Here is a 15,077-nt window from a genome sequence, read left to right as displayed (position 1 = left end):
CGCTAGGTTCTTCCTCCGCCCAAGTTCCTGCCCTGACTTCCTACAGTGATGAACTGTGATATGGAAAAATAAGCCAAATAAATCCCTTTCTCTCCAAGTCGCTTTTGGTTATGATGTTTCATCAAAGCAATAGTAACCCTAATTAGGGCAAAAATTGGTACCAGGACGGGGTATTTCCGTGACAGACTTGACCATGTTTTGGGAGGATTGTTGAAGGGTTTTGAAACTTTGGGATAGAAGTCATTGAGTGTTCAGAGCTCAATAGGCTGTTGGGGAGAAGCTCGGAAGGTTAAGAATGTTGAGAGCAATGTAGATAATGGAGGCCTGGGTTACAGAGTCTCAGAGGAAAGCAAAAACTACAAGGTCGTTTGTGCGAAGAATCTGTACTGTCTGGTTAGTTGGAGCTGAAGAATTTTTGGTGATTAACAAGATGGGGGTTGCATTGAATCTGTAGATTACCTATGGTAGGATGGCCATTTTTTTTCTTTTTCTTTTTCTTTTTTCTTTTTTTTCTTTTTCTTTTTTCTTTTTTTTCGGAGCTGGGGACTGAACCCAGGGCCTTGCGCTTGCTAGGCAAGCGCTCTACCGCTGAGCTAAATCCCCAACCCCTAGGATGGCCATTTTTAATAATCTTACCATTCCATATACACGGCAGATCTTTATATCTTCTGCTATCTTTCTACAGTGTCCTTAAAGGTTTTGTGGTTTTGTTTAATTTTCCTTTTCATACAAGTCTTTAATTTGCTTGGTTAGAGTTATCCTGAGATAGTTTATATTATTTGAGGTTATTATGAAAAATGTTGTTTCTCTAATTTCTTTCTCAGCCTTTTTGCCATTTGTATATAGGAAGGCTATTGATTTTTTTCGTTTTGTAGCTTTTGTGTCCAGCTACATTGCTGAAAGTGTTTATCAGTAGGAATTTCCTAGTAGAATTTGTAGGTCACTTATGTATACGATCATATCATCTGCAAATAATGATAGTTTGACTTCTTCCTTTCTAATTTGTATCCCCTTGATCTCCTTTTGTTGTCTTATAGCTTTAGCAAAGATTTTAAGTATTGTATTGACAATGTATTAAGAATGGACAGCCTTGTCTTACCGTTGATTGGTGGAATTGTTTTGAGTTTCTCTTACCATTCCATATACTCCATATATTCCATTTAAGTTGGAGTTGGCCATGGGCTTGCTGCAAGCTGCCATTATTGTGTTTATCATTAAAGGGGCGTTGGATTTTGTCAAAGGTCTTTTCTGCATGTAATGAGATGATCATAAGTTTTTTTTTATATCAGCTTGTTTATATTGTGGATTGTATTTATTGATTTTTGTATATTGAATTGTCCCTAAATCTTTGAGATGATGTATACTTGATCATTGTTGGTCCTTTTGATGTTCTTGGATTTGGTTCACATTTTTCTTTTTCCTCTGAGACAAAATTTCTTTGCATAGCAGTGGCTGTCTTAGAGCTCTGTAGACCAGGCTGGCCTTGAACTCAGAGAGAAATGCCTGCCTCTGCCTCTGACTCCTGAGTGCTGGTATTAAAGGCATGCATCACAATGGCACAGCTGGTTTGCAAGTATTTTATTGATGCTCTTTGCATAAGGGAAGTTGGTCTGTAAGTCTCTTTCTTTGTTGAGACTTTATGTGGATTGGAAATCACAGTAATTGTGGCCTCAGAAAATAAATTGGGCCGTGTACTTTCTGGTTTTGTTTTGTGAAATAATTTGAGGAGTGTTGGAATTAACTCTTCATTGAAAGTCTGTTAGAATTAGGTGTTAAAACCATCTGCCCCTGCACTTTTTGGTAGGAAACTTTTAATGAGTGCTTCTGTTTCACCAGGGGTTATAGATTTGTTTAAGTTGCTTATCTGATCTTGTTTTAACTTGGTTAAGTGGTATGTATCAAGAAAATTATCCATTTCTTTTAGACAGGTTTTTAAAGTATGTCCTTATGATTGTTACATTTTCTTTGTGTTTATTGTTATAGCTCCATTTTCATTTCTAATTTTGTTCATTTGGGTATTCTCTCTCTACCTTTTAGTTAATTTGAATATGGTTTTGTCAGTTTTACTGATTTTCTCAAAGAACTTTCTTTCATTGACTAATTGTATTGTTTCTTTGTTTTTATTTTATTGAATTCAGCCCTGAGTTTGATTATCTATTACCATCTACTTCTTTTGGGTATGATTTTTTTCTTTTTGTTATAGAGCTTTCAGGTGTGCTGTTAAGTCACTAGTATGAGATCTCGCCACTTTTTTTTTCTTTTTTTTGGTAGACACTTAGCTAATTTAGCTTTTAGAACTGCCATTATTATAGCCCATAAATTTGGTATGTTATATATTAATGTTCACTCAATTATAGAAAGTATTTAATTTTTTAATTTATGTCTTGATCCATTTTTTATTCAGTAAGAATTTGGTTTCCATGAATTTTCAAGATTCCTGTTATTTCTTTTGTTGTTGATATCCAGCTTCGAGCACAGTGGTCAGAAAGGATGCAAGGTATTATTTCAATTTTCTTGTATCTGTTTAGACTTGTTTTGTGTCTTAGTATGTGGTTTATTTTGGAGAAAGTACCATGAGGTGCAGTGCAGAAGGTATATTCTTCTGTGATTGGGCAAAATGTTCTGTAAATATCTGTTAGGTTCATTTGGTTTATAATGTTTGTTACCTCCAGTATTTCTCTGTTTAGTTTTTGACTGGATGACTTGTCCATTGTCGAGAGTGGGGTACTGAAGTGTCCTAGCAACAGCGTGTGAGAGTCAATATGTGTTTTAAGCTGTAGTTGTGTTTCTTTTTAAATTTGGGTCCCCCATGTTTGGTGCATAGATGTTAAGAATTGTAGTGCCCTCTTGGTGGATTTTTCCTTTGATGAGTATGTAGTATTTTTCCCTATCTCTTCTTATTAGTTTTGGTTTGAAGTATAAGTTATTCAGATATTAAAATGTCTACACAAACTTGCTGCTTATGTTTATTTGTTTGGTATATCTTGTACATCCTTTTACCCCGAGGTTATGTCTGTTCTTGACACTGTTTCTTATATGTAGCAAAAGTCTGGATCCATGTTTTTCATTCTATGATTTTTACTGGGGAATTGAGGTCACTGATACTGAGAGTTGTCAATGAGCAGTGTTTGTTGATTCCAGTTATTTTGCTGTTGCTATGGTTTGTGTGTGTGTGTGTGTGTGTGTGTGTGTGTGTGTGTGTGTGTGTGTGTGTTTCATCGCCTATGCTTTGCTGGTCTTGGATTATTTATTCCCTATGTTTTTTTGGATATGGTTAAACCACTTTAGGTTGACGTTTTTCCTTCTAGTGCCTTCTCGGGGGTGGGTAGTAGATACTACTTAAATTTGGTGTGTGTGTGTGTGTGTGTGTGTGTGTGTGTGTGTGTGTATGTGTGTGTGTGTGTGTGTGTGTATGTGTGTGTGTGTGTTATTTCCACCTATTATGATTGAAAGTTTTCTGGGTATAGTAGTATGGGCTGGCATACGTGGGCTCTTAGAGTCTTATCTGTCAAGGTTCTTCTGGCTTTTAAAGTCTCCATTGAAAAGTTAGGTGTAATTCTAATAAGTCTGCCATTATACATTATTTGGTCTTTTTTCCTCTTATGGTTCTTATTATTCTTCCTTTGTTCCGTATGCTTGGTGTTGGATTATCATGTGCGGGGGACTTTCTTTTCTGGGCCAGTCCATTTGTTGCTTTCCATGCTTCTTACACCTTAGTAGGTGTCTCATTCTTTAGGTTGGGGGGATTTTCTTATATGATTTTGTTGATTTTCATTTTCTGTTCCTTTTTTCTGGGTTTCCTCTTTCTCTATTCTTTTTATTCTTAGATTTGGTCTTTTTACAATGTCCCAGATTTTCTGGATGTTTTGTGCCAAGGGTTTTTTAGATTTAACAGTATCTTTGACCTAGTTATTCATTTCCTCTCTTGAGGCTTCAATGCCTGAGAGTCTCTATTCCATCTCTTAGATTCTGTTGGCAAGGTTTGCCTCTGAGGTTCCTGTTCAAGTTCCAAAGTGTTTTTTCAAGATTTCCCTCAGTTTTGGTCTTTGTTGATCTGTGTTTACTTTTAGGACTTGAAATTTTTTTCATTCTTCCCACTGTTTATGTTTTCATAGATTTCTTTAAGGGGTTTGGTCATTTCTTCTTTAAGTCTTGTTCATATTCACACAGGCTGTTTTAAGGTCATCATCTTGTGCTTCAGCTCTGCTGCAGTACTCAGGGCCTGCTGTGATGGGCTGCCAGGCTCTCGTGGAGGGACTGTCCTGGCTGTTCCATGTTTACGGAGGCTACTCCTGCCCCGGAAGCAGATAGGTGAATTGTGTATCTTCACCTCTCCCTCAGTGCCTCTAAGTCCAGTCCTGCAGTCTTTCCTCAGCTCTGTAGCAGGTCATTTTCTACAGCCTCAGCCTCCCTGAGCCTGAGGGGAGACATCACCTTTAGAACTGAGCATTCTGAAGTTTTTTATTTGCATGTTGAGCTGTTGTGGGCCTTGGTTCTTCTACTGTAAGATTTTCTCTGATGAGTGTTGAAAGATGCACCAGTGTATAGGGATAGCAATAAGGCATGAGGAGTCATTTTAATGTAATGTCCGTTAAGCAGAATAGAAGTTTTCCCATATGGTTGAGTTTATAATCTTTAATTAGACTAGTAGTAAATTGCAAATTAAGGTGTGATATTTCCTCAATTTATTTCTGATTTTAAAGGAAGTATGAGCATAAATATTGGAAAGTGATAGTCATGTCTGACAAACAGTATAACTGGCATTTCTATACAGTATAGCTTTAGATCATTTATACTGTGGGTCTGTCTGAATGCTGTTTGTGGGTATTAATTACATGAATATTTTACTAATATCTATCTACCTATGGCTAGACTCCTGGGAGGAACTTTCCTTAACAGTCCTGTGACATATTTTTTTAGTCACTTTTTTGAATTTTTTATGTTTACATTTCATTTTATTTTTTGGCTGGTAGATTACTAAATCCATGAGAAGTGGAACTGTGGTCTTACTGAGCTGTGTTTAATAAATATTTATTTATTTGCATTGGACCACTGAGATTCAGCCTCACAAAATTCTTTACAAGTGTTAATACACTGATACTGGTATAACTGCTCATTTGTGTTGCTAAAGGGAACACCACAGACAGAGTAATGGGTAAAAACAGAAATTGGCTTGTTACAATTAATTGGGATTGAAAAGTCCAATAACAGTTTTCCAGTAGGTTTGGCAATTTTCATTCCAAGACTGTGCCTGCCTTTTGTGTTAGAATGAGGAAGTGAAGCAAGATCAAGAGGGCGAAAACCTACTCCTTTAGCTTTTTTATTGCCGGATTTTATTTAGTTATAATGATACTGTCTTACCAGATCCCATTAGCCAATTTGGTCCCATTTCTAGTACTGGCACAGTGAGAATTATTTCTAGTATAGGAATTCTGTGGAACATGTTCAAAAATAAAACCATAAAGGCTACCAAACCACCATAAACATTTCTGTATCTAATTAGAAGTTAGACTTGAAGATAGAGCCAAGCCTTAAACATAAAAACAAAAGGCATAATAATAGAGTTTATGTATTATACACCCACGCGCGGGCACACACCCACACACACCCCCCCCCCCCCCACTTTTTGTTGTTGTTGTATTTTTGAGACAGGTTTTTTTTTTTTTTTTCCCGGAGCTGGGGACCGAACCCAGGGCCTTGCGCTTCCTAGGCAAACGCTCTACCACTGAGCTAAATCCACAACCCCTGAGACAGGTTTTTTTTTTTTTTTCAGTGTTAGCCCTGGCTGTCCTGGAACTCACTCTGTAGACCAGGCTGACCTCAAACTCATATATCTATCTGCCTTTGTATCCTGAGTGCTCGGATTACAGGGATGCACTTCTGCTGAGCTTGCCTTGTACCTTTTAAATGCTCTCTTGCTTTTTATCTTCTTACAGAGTAAGAAAAAATAATCTATATTTAGCCGCCCAAATGGCAGTTCATGTTGGTCATGTTATTTTTGTTTTCATTAAATTTATAATCATTAAATTATTATATTATGTAACATCCGTATAATTAGAATTACAATTTGTTTCATAATTGCATTTTCTAGAGTCATTTAAATTATGCTTAAATTAATTTATTATTCACTATTGAGTTAGTTGCTTTTGTGTTTCTGTCACAAGACACCTGATCTAAACAAGGGCAAAACCGATTTACTCCAGGTCCTTTGTCGTCTGGCTTCATTACTGTGGGCCTGGTAGGCTGAGCATTGTGATGGCAGGTGTGTGTCTGGCTATTAAACAATTACCTTTCAAATTGTGTAATATTTTATTAGTAGCATGTAAATAGCATGTATCAAGATTCACCTAAGAGACTACAATTAAGAATTAATTTTCCAACATTAATCTTACTCTGAGGTTTCCTATAGTGATGCATATTTCAAAAAGAATATTATTTACACTTTTTAATTTGATACTGGTTTCCGTGAATTGCATCGAATTTTCTCACAGGAGTGTTACAAATGCTGTTCTGTGGTTGGCTGTGCCCAGATGTTCTTACCAGTGTCTGTGTTAGTGATAGTTATCTCATTTGCCTGTTGCTGCCTGCACAGAGAGCAGCTGACACAGCAGAACTGAGACTGCTCAGTAACATGCACTGATGGACGTTCTCCAGAGGTGAGCAGTGCCTGTGCTCTAACTGCTAGTGCACACAGTGGACTATAAGATGTACACCAGCTTTACTCTGGGGATCTGACATTGCCATGTATGAGGAAGAAGGTGCCTACATGACTAGCCTCCAGTGAAAACTGTAGATGCTATTTCTGAGAAGCTTCTCCTGTAACCAACACTGCACATACTGTTAGAATTCACTGCTGCAGAATTTATGTGCATCCTGTGCTGTCACCATTATCCTTACTGCTAGAGGTCTCTAGGAACCTCATCTCATGCGTGCTTTCACTGGGATCAGACCCCTGGGTCTTTCTGTTGCTTTTGTTTTTGTTTCTTTTGGTGTACTAATTCTTAGTCATAACTTTGACTTTGGGTGTTTTTTAGTCCTGGCAAGTCACAGAAACTTTGGGTAGTTGTGGGGACTCTTAGAACACTGTATTTCACTGACTTCACTGAAACCTTAATGTCTCAAAGAAAGCACCAGCTGGTTTACACTATCTCACAGTCCAGTCACAGTTCCGTGTGCTGTTGACAGAGCTTACATTGAAATATTCATCTTTTTTGGCCTGGACTAGAAGGCCAAGCTAGTTTCTGCAAATACCTGGTACACCGGCAAGTATAACTGGAAGGTAGACTGGCTGTTGGTTGGAATGGAGGCCTGTAGCTTATGCAATATTAGCACCTTAAATGCTAGATAAGAAGTCAGATAACTAGACAGATCATTTTTATTTTTATTTTATATCTCGGACTACCTTATTTTTTATTAGAAAGAAAAATTGTACTGAATTCCCTATTTTTGCATGTATGTACATTGTATGTAAGCTGGTTATTATAAGTGAGAACACAGTGAAACCACTGAAATGTGCTACTCCATGAGTAGAAAGAAAGGTTTATTAAGGAATCAGACTGTTTACTGGGGTGTGGTAGGGGTCAGAGAGAACAGCAAAATGGTAGAAAAGCAAGCAGATTTTATATGTCAGCAAGGTTGATGTCTTTGAGCTAATACAGGCTATTCAGATTGACCAGGAACTAGATGTCCTTGCCTGAGGCAGTTGACCATTATGTGGATAAGGGAGGGACATTGTGATTTTCATTCTAATATAGAAGCCTACCCACTTTCAGGCTTCTGTTTACCCAATAACAATCCTTCTGCTTACTTAGAGCCCCCTTCCATTTAGGACACTACCTTTTTGATGTCCTTTTTGGACCTAACTGTAATTTCTTTCATTTCTTCTCCAACTATCTTTTTCAAATCTTAAGAAACATGCTTTTATTCTTTGAATTGTTCTATGTGCATATATCTTTGGTTGTCTTATTAATACATAACATCCTTTCCTTGCTCTGGTATTTCTAAGATAAGCAGTGCATTGATTATATACTCATTATAGAGTGTCTGTTGTTCTCCCTCTTTAGTCTCAACCTTCTCAGGTTCATATTTTATTTGGAAACAAAAATCTGGCCAGCACATGAAGCTGAGGGCTAAGATGCACTCTACCTCTTGTTTCCTAGAAGAACTATGGGGGAAAGACTTCTATCTATAGAGCATATTACAGGTTCTAGTCTGTGACTAGAGATTAATCTTACTTAATATAGAAACATTTCCCACATATTAGGAGAAGGATTTCTTGTTTACTCACTCCATTGCAGCTCCTGAGAGACCTTATAGTCCTTCCCTCTGAAGCCTGGGGAATCTTCAAATCTTATCTAGGAATAATTTGATCTTCTCATGTACAGATTCATTCAGTGCCCCTATGTAAGTGTTATTTGTTTATATTTAATACTTGTGTTTATATTTTAGTGTTGTTGTAAGAATATAAAAATAAAATGGTAATGTTGGTCTTTTACCCCGCTGGGTCTACACCTCGGTGCCCCAAGATATCTGCTAGATATCTTGGCGGAAACCCAGCCCAGCCGCACACTTTCCTACACTCAAACCCTCACATAAAAGGACACACAACACAATAATCTTAGATCCAATTGGTAAGATATAATTGCCCACTTAAACATACAAAGCCTGGTACTATCCATCCCTTGAGAACATTAATAACAACCTGTAAATACACAGAGCGGAATCTTAACGTCACCTGCCATCTTGTCCTGTCACAGCTTCTCAGCCCCTCTCTCCCTCTCCTCTCTCCTCCTCTCTCTTCTCTTCCTTCAGACTTCTCTCCCGCCCATCCTTCCTTCTCCTCCAATGACAGGCCTCCTTCTATCCTGTACCTGCCCCTCACCTGTACTTCACAAATTCAGTGGGGAAAAGGTTCTGATCAAGTCACCTGATTCCTGAGTATGTGACTAGGCAGCTGTCCTAGGGGCAGTGGAATTAGTACCAAAATACAGATAACTTCAGGGTAAACCACAACATTTTAGTATTTATAAGTGATAACTTTATGGAGGTATTACCTGTTAGAAAATAATTTTGGATACATTTTGTTTTATGTAAATAAAAACTGAAGTATAAATACTAATGATTTCATGCCCTTATGAATTAGCAAGCTTGAGAAAAGAAGAAAGAAATGAGAATAGGGGTCTACTGACTTCAAATCTCTCTGCTGGTCTTAATCTTTCCTAGATTCCTCTGGCTTTTAGGGACAGCTATGTGTCCATCTCTGTTTGGATAGTGAATTTGCTTGCTTGCTTCCTTCCTTCCTTCCTTCCTTCCTTCCTCCCTTCCTTCCTTCCTTCCTTCCATTGTCTTTTTACTTTGTCTTGGTTGAGTTAGCAGGATGCTATATACACTTGGCTTGCAATGGAGGTTGAATGAATGATATTAGGTTTGTTTTTGAAAATCTAAGGAAAACCACAAAACTCTTGTTTGAATCCATGTTTCTTTATTTTAATACTCTGTCTAAATGAATTCTTTTTAGCCTTTAGGTCTGAGTTCACAGTCTGTTTACCGTAATGGGACCAAGACCTTGCCTTAAGTCACTAGTGTTTTAGGTTTTGCTCTTACACATTGGATCCTGGTACTCCTACCACTTGTTTCACAGTAGCACAGTGGGCTGACAGCCTTTAACTCTTACCTCTCCTTGTCACTAGGTAGAATGATTTTGGTTGACTACTGTCTTGGTGCTACCTTATTATTACCTTGTAATAAGAAGTTTTGGGGAAAGTGTGAATGGAGCTGGGAAGGAGGGAAGACTGTGGTCTGGATATATTGTATGAGAGAAGAATCTATTTTCAATTAAAAGTTAAAATAATACCCCTTTTCAGATAAAAAAAGTAGTTGTTTTGGTCACCAGCTTTGGGTAGAACCCTTTAATTATACTCCTTAGGGAATTCCTACTCCCTCCTTTTCCACATTAGTGTGTACTGACATTGAGATTCTTAATGCTCTTTATTTGTGTATGCCATTCATTATGGAAATCCTAAACTACTAAGTAGACATATAATTGTTTGTACATAATGTTTTCATTCAGATTTTCTGTACTATTCTTATGACGTTGATAATTCAGAATCTCTTTAAAGCAATACATTCTCTGTTTTCACTTTGAAGGGGTGGTTCAGATCTGCCAGTCATTTCCAGATAGATAGTTGAATGAGGTAGGAGTATTATTATCTAGAATGAGGACATAGATTAAAATAAAGAGAGAGAAGGAGAAGGTTGGGGATTTAGCTTAGTGGTAGAGCACTTGCCTAGCAAGTATGAGGCCCTGGGTTCAGCCCTCAGCTCAGCTCTAGTTAAGAGAGAAAAAGGGAAGGGGAGAGGGTGGGGGATGGGGAGAGCGAGAGGGAGAATATATTTAAGATCGGGGGGGGGGGGGAAGGCTTGAGGAACCGGAGTATTTACTGTAGGAACATATACTACAAAGAGACTGACCTTGGAGCCTTCTGGATAGAAGGAAATGAGGGAGTCTGCCGTCTACAGCAGAGCAGTAGATATGGCTTCATTCCCCGTGAACACTGCTGTCAGATCAGCTACAGGGAGGACAAGGTTAGTGCTGGGATAGTGCAGGGTTAGAGCCGTGCTGCTCTTAGTAAGACAGGCTTTAAAGGAGGGCAGAGATGGAAACCAGACTGTCTGGCTTAAGGGGCAATTCAACAGGAGCTAATGGCGAACCCTGACATGAGTAGTTTGGAGAGAAAAGGAAAGGAGTAGAGGCTGGTGGAGCTGTGAGAGCCCTGTGTGGGGTTGTTACTTTCTCCAAGTGAGACAGGCTCGAGCTTGTTTCTGTATCAGCACGGAGGATTTAGTTAAGAGAGCAAAGTAGGAAAGGAATGTTTGATAGTGCGGTAGTATGTTTCTCAGGCTGTAGGAAGGACAAATGAGGGCACTTTGAACATTCTTTCGGGTCACATGCTTTCATTTGAATGTCTACAAGGGGACTTTGTCCCTTTTAACTTTATTCTTCTTTTTTTGTCATTCTAACCATAGTAGCTTGTACCTCATTGCATAATTTGCATTTGTGTCCCCTTATGATCAGTGATGCCAGCATCCTTTTGAGTTTCATCATTTGAGTTTCTTCAGGTGTTTGTCCTTTCCTGGGGACAGTTTTTATTGTTGAGATGCAAGACTTTTAAAATATATCTAAAAAGTCCTTGTCAGATTTATGTATCACAAATATTTATTTCAGTTTCCACCTTGCTTTGCATTTATTAATGTTAGCTTTGAAGAACATGTTTTTAACTTTAATGAAGGCCAGTTTGCTCCATTTTTATGGTTTATATTATGACAATGATTTTTCATTAGTACTGAGCTTGATTGCTTTGTGTTTTTGTTTATGTAAAATTTGTGGGGTAATTTTTAATGTGTGTGTGGGTATACATTACATGTGTCACTATGTGTATGTAGAGGTTGGTTTCTTCCCTTTACCATGTCCTGAGGCCCTGGGGATCAAACACAGATTATTGGGCTTGGGAGAAAGTGCCATCTATTACTTAGTAAGCCATTTTGTTAGTTCATTTGTATATTTATTAGATACTCATGCCTTGTTTCCAAGTAGCTTGTAAGTTGCAGTCATATATGAAAGGGCCTACTAATGAGATGTTGGTATTTGTTTTGAATCAGTGACTGTAACTTTAGAGAATCATATTATTTTCTGGTGATATGTAAACCTCTAACTATAAGTTTTTTGGAGTACATTATTCAGAAATGTTCTGCATAACCACAATGAGAGTAGGCTGTGCGCAGCAGTGTATGCACTGTAGACTCCATGCAACAGCTGTCACAGTTGGCAAAGTCGTCCCAGAGAAGTGCTGTATTAAATTGGTCCAGTGGACACAATTAATTCAGAAAAAGGAGCTGTTTGCATGACAGGCATGCTTGGCTTAGTTAGGCAGCTTTATGATTATGTACCTCAATTATGGGGCATGGTGGATAAAACTGTCTCTGCTTATGAAAAGATGAGGAGTGCACAGTATGAACAGATGGCAAGAATACTTGACTTTCTAATATCCTGCCATATTACTAGTAAATTTTTTTTTTTTTGGTTCTTTTTTTTTGGAGCTGGGGACCGAACCCAGGGCCTTGCGCTTCCTAGGTAAGCGTTCTACCACTGAGCTAAATCCCCAGCCCTAGTAATTTTTAAAGAATTGGGATTTTTTTGTATAATTTGAGAAATACCCTGAATATAAATGGAAGAAATTTAGATGAGCTAAATCTGGAGAAGGATGACACTAAATTATGTTTCATAGCTTTTGGAAGTTACTAATGAATTTCATTGTTGCTTATAATTGTTATATAAACATGCAGGTAGTCTTTGCAGTTCTTAACTTTTACTGATATTTATTATAAAATATAATACTTTAAGGTATTTTGCTTTTGTGGCCCATATATTTCTCTCTGAGAACATATATGAAAACATATTACACACATGCATACACACACACACACACACACACACACACACACACACACACGTGCCTTTATGTAGGCACGTGCACAAAAGCAGCCCATATAAAGCCATGACATTTCTAGCTACTTTTTGGTATTCTTGCTAAGTATGTATGTCCCAAGTCAACTTGAAAGTGACTCTTTTAAAATTTATTGAACCAAAAGCAGATAGGTTATATTCTATAATTTATAGAAAAATTAAAAATTTATCATTTCCATTTTCTAGAGGTTTAGTCTGAATCTCTGAGATAAAATTAGACCATTTTATGTTTTATCAGTGTTATAGCATCTGTTTTAAAGTGATCAATACTTCTGGCCTATATTGAAGTAGTAAAGGAATGTTTATTCTTAAGTTCAAATTCAGATTCAGATGTATTGCAGAAACTCTAAATAGTCAAGAATGAGTGCGTGATAAGCTTTTGAGATATGAATACTTTGAGGATGAAAGGACTATAGTTAAATTTACATTAGCACTAGCAAAGTCATGGATCTTGGAGAACCTACAACCATCACCTCCCAAAAGAGCACAGTCCCTAACTACACTCCAAATATTTGTCTTTATACTGACAGATAATTTTTCACCCATAATTAAGGACACATTTATTTGCAACAGATGGAGATCATTATAGAAAATCAGAACACATAAAGATGCAGAGTTTTGTCGCCTAGTCTCTACATCTGAAATACAGCTCAGGGATTGTTGCAGAAGTGGGAGTGGAAAGATAGTAGGCGTTAGTGGGACAGGGAGTTTGTTGTGAGGAATATTAGAAGTGACACCCATGAAGTCTCACCTACATGACTGCCTAAACGCGACCGGGGTAAGGATGGTGTCAGTGGACGTGCCAAAGTGGTCAGGGACAGGGGCAGTATCACAGGGCCTCCACCCTGCACAAGAGCTGCAGGCAACCATGGAATGCGGAGAGTGGGAGAAAGGGAGAGATCGTCTTTCTCAACAGAGAGCACACCAAATGGATATCCAGTACCAAGTGACCAGCTTTGAAAACACACACAACAGAACAACCAAGGTACACATGGTGGTGGGGGGTTAAAAGAGGAAAGGGGGCAATGATATAGTTATATTAGTTCAAGAAATAAAAACATTAGCATTGTAGCAGTCAGTTGTCACTGAATGACTTTTCTAACACTATATACCTGGAATAAAAGTTTCCAAGGGGGGTTGGGGATATAGCTCAGTGGTAGAGCGCTTGCCTCGTAAGCGCAAGGCCCTGGGTTCGGTCCTCAGCTCCGAAAAAAAGAAAAAAAGTTTCCAAGGTAAACTTTGGTAAAAAAGGTAAAAAACTTGGTACCCAAGAAGATGACTACTCTGTGTTTTTCATAAGTTTATCAAGGGAATGAACACGTTTTTAGAACTTAGCAATTAAGGGGATTTTTATAAGTGAGCCTTATAATCACTAGGGACATAACACTGTTCAATTTTTCCTATAATGCATCAGCTAGAACTGAGTATTAGGTTATGAAAAACATGTTTGTTTTGATTTTGTTTCAGCTTTGCCACCAGTATTGTCTGTGGTGTTTTAAAATTGTATTTTGATATTAAAAACAATTTGTTTAGTTACACCATCATCAATTTTGCTAATATTGCTCAGTTTGGGGAAAAGGACTAGATTTAAAAAATAGTTTCTAGTAAGTTTTGAATGCTCCTTTTGTATTTTAGATTTGAAGTGTGCTTAAATTTGCCTGTAAGGAGGTCCTCATAGATACTACTTTAAACTATTTTTCACCTAAAGGACAAAAAATAAAATCAAGTAAATAATGAGACTTAATAATTTCTAGGTCATCTTAGTCTAAAAGTTGGTTAATAAAATATGTGTTTAAGAAATATACTCAAGGGAGGAGGTAGGCTTAAAAAAATAAAAAAAAATATACTAAAGACTTTATTGATCTGTTTCCCAGTTCTTAGAGTTATACCTCAGGTAGCTGCTGTGGATGTGTCCTGTGTCTTCTGATCTTTCTCGAGTTCCAGTTACTGTTATATTTTAGACACACACACACACACACACACACACACACACACTCTCTCTCTCTCTCTCTCTCTCTCTCTCTCTCTCTACTTGGTCATTTCTTATTTTCCATACATGTTTACACTCAAATGAAATTTAAGTTCATTATAATATAATATTTCTGTGCTTTCTGGTATTGTATTATATAAGCAGTGACCTGGACTTTTAAATGGATCATCCAGAAAGCAAAATAAAAATGATTGGGTTGGTAGAAAAAAACTTTAAATGTAGCTTTTGATTCTTTAATAATACAAGAGAAAGACTTTCTGAACAGAACACCGATGGCTCAGGCATTAAGAACAATAAATGGAACATCAAGAAACTACAAAGCTTCTCTACAGTAAAGAAACCCATCATTCAGACAAAGTGGTAGGCTACAGAATGGGGAAAGATTTTTTTTTTACGAACTACACATCTGACATAAGGCTAATACTCAAAATATATAAAGAACTAAAAAAGCTGGAGACCAAGAAATTGAGTACAGATCTAAACAGAGAATTCTTAAAAGAAGAAACACAAATGACTGAGAAACATTTAAAGAAGCATTCAGCATCCTTAGTCATCAGGGAAATG

At 37.5% G+C, this 15,077-nt stretch overlaps 1 protein-coding gene across 4 annotated transcripts in view; it reads left to right on the top strand.

The window, feature by feature from the left end:
• Dtwd2 (DTW domain containing 2) overlaps positions 1 to 15,077 on the top strand; it is an 85,354-nt gene that overhangs the window by 57,373 nt on the left and 12,904 nt on the right. The gene's annotated exons all lie outside the window — the stretch shown is intronic.

The sequence above is a fragment of the Rattus norvegicus genome, chromosome 18 (assembly GCF_036323735.1).
Source record: "Rattus norvegicus strain BN/NHsdMcwi chromosome 18, GRCr8, whole genome shotgun sequence".
Lineage (NCBI taxonomy): Eukaryota > Metazoa > Chordata > Mammalia > Rodentia > Muridae > Rattus > Rattus norvegicus.
Note: the sequence above shows the minus strand (reverse complement) of the source record. Positions and strands in the feature narration are given on the sequence as shown.